Source organism: Leopardus geoffroyi, chromosome C1 (assembly GCF_018350155.1).
Source record: "Leopardus geoffroyi isolate Oge1 chromosome C1, O.geoffroyi_Oge1_pat1.0, whole genome shotgun sequence".
Taxonomy (NCBI): domain Eukaryota; kingdom Metazoa; phylum Chordata; class Mammalia; order Carnivora; family Felidae; genus Leopardus; species Leopardus geoffroyi.
The window spans coordinates 160,145,495-160,151,565 of NC_059328.1; the positions used below are offsets into that span (position 1 = coordinate 160,145,495).

Genomic DNA, 6,071 nt, shown 5'->3' on the forward strand with positions numbered 1-6,071 from the left:
CAATCCATCCCTTCAACTCCACTCTTGCCAAGACAAGCAACTTCATATTTTTTTTGAAAGATTATTCACAGAACCCACTCTGGGTCAATCCAACCATTGTCTTCTCCCTCATACACCTAAACATCTAGAGAAAAAAATCCTCAGACTATCAAAGATTAATGTTACTAATGGATATATCTGAGGATAGGGCCATGGGGAAATTTCACTCTTTTTTTTTAAGTTTATTTTTATTTATTTTGAGAGAAATAGAGAGAAAGAAATAGGGAGGGACAGAGAAAGAGGGAGAGAGACAATCCCAAGAAGGCTCTGCACTGTCAGCACAGAGCCCGACGTGGGGCTGGAATTCATGAACCGTGAGATCATGACCTGAGCTGAAATCAAGAGTCAGACACTTAACCGACTGAGCCACCCAGGCACCCCATCCATCTCGTCTACCCAATTCAAATGCCAATCACAAGTCGGGGTTGTTACCTGTACTTCTGACCAACTGGCTATAAATCGGAGGTTCCGATAACCCCCCCTAGGAACAATTACTTTCCTAGAGCAGTTCACAGAACTCATGGGAACATTTACTTATGTTTACTAGTTTATTATAAAAGGATAACAGCCACATGGAAGAGATGCATATGCAAGGTATGTGGTAAGAGGTGAGAAGCTTCCATGCTCTCTAGGTGTACTACTATCCCCTCAACTCCATGCATTCACCAACTGAACTCCATCCTTGAGGTTTTTATGGAGGTTTCATTATCTGGGCATGATTAATGAAATCATTGGCCATTGGCAATTGATTCAACCTCCCGCCCCTCTCCCAGCAAGAGGTCAGAAGGGTGGGACTGAAATTTCCAACCTCCTAATTGCCTGGTTGGTTCCCCTTGGCAACAAGCCCCCATCCTTAGGGGCTTTCCAAGTCACCTGCGGTTGAAAGCGGTTTGTAATGAATACCAATACACCTTTGTCACTCTTATGACTTAGGAAATTCAAGGGTTTTAGGATCTCTGGGCCAAAAAAAAAAAAAAAAAAAAAATGGGATGAAGACTAGATATACATTTTTTATTATAAATCCTAATATCACAAACACATAAACCTGGAGTCGATCCTTTTACTATAAAGAATATCATTGAGACATTGCCAAACTTGAATAGATTCTCTGAGCAAAAGATATATGGGAATTCTTTGCACAATTCTTGCAACTTTTCTGTAAGTTTGAGATTGTTTCAAAATAAAAGTAAACAAAACAAACAACCTGATTTTCCATTTTTAAAATCACGAACCATTGGATACATATACATAAAAAATGAGTTTAAAGTATATATAAGTTATGACATTAAAAATAAAAATGAGTGTCTATGAATTTACCACTCAATTTGCAAAATAGAACATCAATAATACTAAAGTTCCCAGCATGTTCCTCTCTACCTCACTCCTCTGTCCAGGAAGCACTATCCTGAATGTATTTTATTATTTCTTGCTTTCTTTAAAGATTTAGTGCATATATAGAAATTCCTAAATAATATTTTCTAATAACTACAGGAGTTTTGCTTTCCCTTCCTTCTTTGTTTATTGATTATTTTTATTTCTTCTTTAAATCATCTGTTTTATCCTTTGCTCATTTTTCTGTCAGGTTGGGCTTTATCCTTATTGGTTTGGAAGTAATCTTTACATACTATATGAATATTATCTTTGTCTGTTATATATGTTGCAAGTATTTTTTCCAGTCTGATGCTTGTCCCTTAACTTTGTAGGTTTTGTGGTGATTTTTATCATACAGATGTTTTGAATATTTATTGGGTCAAGTCTGTTTCATAAATTTATTTATGACCACTGGGTTTCTTACCCTATCCAGGAAGGTCTTCTGCTTAAAGATATCCTCCTATATAGTTTTCTATATAGTTTTGGTAGTTTTGTTTGTTTTTATGTTTAGATCTTTAATCCATAAATAATTTATTCTTTGTTTATGGCGTAAGGTAGGGATCTAAATTGGCATCTTCTTCACCTGTGATAGGCAGAATAATGGTCCATAAAAGAGGGGGACACCCTAAACCCCAGCACCTTTAAATGTTACCTTACATGGCAAAAGAGATTTTACAGATGTGATTAAGGTTATGGAATTTGGAATGAGGAGATTACCCTGAATTATCTGGATGGGCCCAATCTAATAACAGGAATACTTAAAAGCAGAATTTTTCATGGCTATGGTCAGAGGGAAACATGACTATAGAAGAATGCTTACAGAAATACAATGCTGCTGGCTTTGGAGATGGAAGAGGAGGCCAAGAACCAAGGAATAATGGTGGCACTTAGGACTGGAAAAGGCAAGGAAATAGATTCTTGTCTGTAGCCTTCCAGAAAGGAAAGCAGTCCTGCTGACACCGATTTTAGCTCACTGACACCTATGTCGGACTTCTGACCTATAGGACTGTAAGATAATGAATTCTTATTGTTTGAGGGACTAGGTTTTTGGTAACTTATTAATTAGAAACTTAATATACCCCTCTCACCAACACCTTTTATGAAATATTCCATCCTGTTCTTACTAAATTAAAATGACAGATTTACTGCATAAATAATTCCCATGCACATGTTGGTTTCTGAACTCTCTATTCTGATCAACTGGTCAGAATGAATCTTTTTTCCTGATCCAGAACCATATTGTTTTAGTTACTGTTACTTTATAATTTTTTTAATGTCTTGAATCCTTCCTCTACTTTTAATCCCCACTCCTATCTCTTTATTTAAGACCTCATCATTCCTCTTTCCTCAAATCTTTTTTTTTTTTTTTTTTTAACGTTTATTTATTTTTGAGACAGAGACAGAGCATGAATGGGGTAGGGTCAGAGAGAGGGAGACACAGAATCTAAAATAGGCTCCATGCTCTGAGCTGTCAGCACAGAGCCAGACGCGGGGCTCGAACTCACGGACCGTGAGATCATGACCTGAGCCGAAGTCGGCCGCTTAGCCGACTGAGCCACCCAGGCGCCCCTCCTCAAATCTTAATAACACTCTATCTCCAGTTTCACCCTCCTCCAGTTCATTTTCCATTATATTACTAGCATGATTTAAAATGCAAGTATTAGGGCACCTGGGTGGCTCAGTTGATTAAGTGGCCAACTTCAGCTCAGGTCATGACCTCGTGGTTTGTGAGTTCGAGCCCCTCACTGGGCTCCATGCTGATAGCTTGGAGCCTGGAGCCTGCTTCAGATTCTGTGTCTCCCTCTCTCTCTGCCCCTCCCCTGCTCATGCTGTCTCTCTCTCAACAGTAAATATTAAAAAAATTTTTTTTAATGCAAATATCATCAGATTTCTACCCTTCAGGTCCTTCATGGCCATCCTTCATCTTCAACCGAAGTCCAAATTCTTTGATAAGGTACATAAAAATGGTAGGATGAAGGATGTTGCCCATCTCACAGGGTCATCCCAACCCCTCTGCTCCAGACATCAAAGAACGTGAAGCTCACAGAGTGCACCACACTTTGCGTCTTTGGAGCTTTGCACAGTGGCAGTATCGTAGCCAATGAGGTTTATCTGAGGCACGATTATTGCTAATTGAAAACTTTGTATCTTTGGATATGTTGCTGCTTCTTCATAGAATACCTTCCATTCCTCCTCCAAGCTAATTAGCACTGTACATTCAAAACTCAGCTAGAGCATCAAATTCCCTCGGCAAACTTTCTGCATTCTTCACTGGTAGACTGAGCTAGTGCCCCTCCTTTACCCTCCCAGAGCAGCACAAATATATCTCTTCTAGCCTGCACTTACACATTTTGCAATTGCACTTGTCGGTTTGCTTGTCTACCTCCCTTACTAGATAGTGAACTCCTTAAAGGCAGGAATTGTCTTTCATTTATGTATCCCCAATGCTTAACAGAGTGCTAAAATCTTGTAATAATAAGAATATGAAAAATAGTGAAATCAGGGGTACCTCTTATTAAAACCTGGGCTAAGTGCTCTTCATTATTCAATAACCACTAAGTGTCAGCTCATAATTTTGTGTTCCGTGAAACTGTTTTTAACTAAAAATAATATTGTCCAGCTTGTTCGCTTGTCTTATTCACAAGACTTGGCTACAAGCAACTTTGGGACGTTTCCAAAGGAAGAAAGTTTCCTATGTTGAACAAATTCAAAAGAACATGACTCAGGCTCTAAAAGTAATCCAGAAAAGAATTTCTAAAATATTTTGAATAGGAATGGTATTACTGGATTATTTTGATAGGAAGAACCCTGATTTAAATGCCTGTGAGAACCACCAGACTTGGTTAGGTGCCCCCACTCTGTGCTCCCATAGCAATGAACACAAACATTTAGCCAAGCACGTATCGTGTCATGTGGAAGTGATGTGTTTGCTTATTTTTTTCCCCATTACCAGTGGTTTTCAATCAGGAGGACAATGCAGCCCCCTTCCCTGGCAGGGGTGTTTGGGAAAATTTTTGATTGTCATAATGACGGGAGAGAGATGCCCCTGTCATTTAGTGTCTACAAGCCAGAGATGCTGACTATCCTACATTGTGCAGGACGGTCTTGTACCACAAAGAATTATCCTGACCCCATTAAGAAACTGACTTTATTTATCTCTGATTTCTCATTGGCTAGGAGAAACCCAGCACTAAAAGTCACTCTGAACGGAAACTACAAAGTAATGGGCACAGAACACCTTGTCATAATGTGTAGGTTATATGGGTTTAAATAATCAGATTACTTTGTAATCACCACTCATAGTTACTTCTATATTTCTGTATTATATAATTGTTGAAAGACAAATGATAAGAGAGTAAGGTCATTAAATCCAGATATTTCTTTTTCTCGTTTTGGTCCAAGTAAACTTTTCTAATAGAAATAGCAAAATAGCAAAATAAATAAATAAATAAATGAAATAATAAAATAACAGTAATAAATGAAAGTTCATCTTTAGTATTTTGTTCCATCAATCCACTCATGTCAAGGCGTCTCCTTCATATTTTGGCATCCATCTGTAGAAACCTTCTCAATTTGGCACCACCAAAGAAAGACATCCTGGCCTGGATATGTACACCTGATATTCCATTCCATCAGGGTCCAAGGGCGAATTGTTTAAACTGATAATCCAGGTGGATCCCAGATAATATGGCTTCCATATTACCTCTAAATTCCCTTCCAGCTTTGGGGCGCCTAGGTGGCTCAGTCGGTTAAGCATCTGACTTTGGCTCAGGTCATATCTCATGGTTCGTGGGTTGGAGCCCCATGTCAGGCTCTGTGCTGACAGCTCAGAGCCTGGAGCCTGCTTCAGATTCTGTTGTCTCCCTCTCTCTCTGCCCCTCCCCCACTCATGCTCTGTCTCAGAAATAAACATTGAAAAAAAATTTTTTTTAATCTACAGTGTTTCACAAGTCCTTCCTAAATTTATTCATGACTCTAAGCCATTAGTGAGCACTTATGGTTTGTGCCAGTGCCATAAGTTGAAGGGCAAGAGAGAATTTTAAGGAGAAGGGGGCACAAGACCATTTCAGTCAAGGGAGATATTTTCCGGGCTGCTGGATTCTGGGTTTTTCTGATTATGATTTTTAGGAAACCTGTTTCCACCATTCCCTAGGTCCATTCCTTGCCGTAAAACAGCATGGTTTATTGTCTGCTTTTGCTAGAATGTCAACTTCATAAGAGCAATATCCTTGTCAGCTTTATTTGAACTGTATTCCCGACACCTAGAACTATATCTGTTATATCATGGCACTCTTTAAATATTTGTTGAATAAATGAATGGATGAATAAGTAATTTACTATAAGTAGAGATTTAATCATTTATGAATAAAAGAATAGAGTAGCATATCTACAACAAAAGGAAACTTCACGTTGAGGGGCAACTGTGTGACAGATTATAAACTCTGTACTGAATTGCAAAGTCATGGGAGGGACGAGAAACAGGAACCTATGAACATGACATGAAATATAAAAGCAGATATCACTGAATTATAAGGAGCACTTAAGCCTGGTACAAAGGTCAAATGAAATTCGTTTATCCCTCAAGTCTGATCTGGGTGAAGAATATCTGATAGGCTCTCAGCAAAAATAAGATCAGTTCTCAAGCACTACCCTGGAAAATC

The 6,071-nt window shown here is 38.6% G+C and overlaps 1 pseudogene; it reads left to right on the forward strand.

Moving 5' to 3' along the window:
* Positions 1-3,482: 3,482 nt before the first annotated feature.
* Positions 3,483-3,688, forward strand: LOC123600084 (annotated as a pseudogene).
* Positions 3,689-6,071: the final 2,383 nt, after the last annotated feature.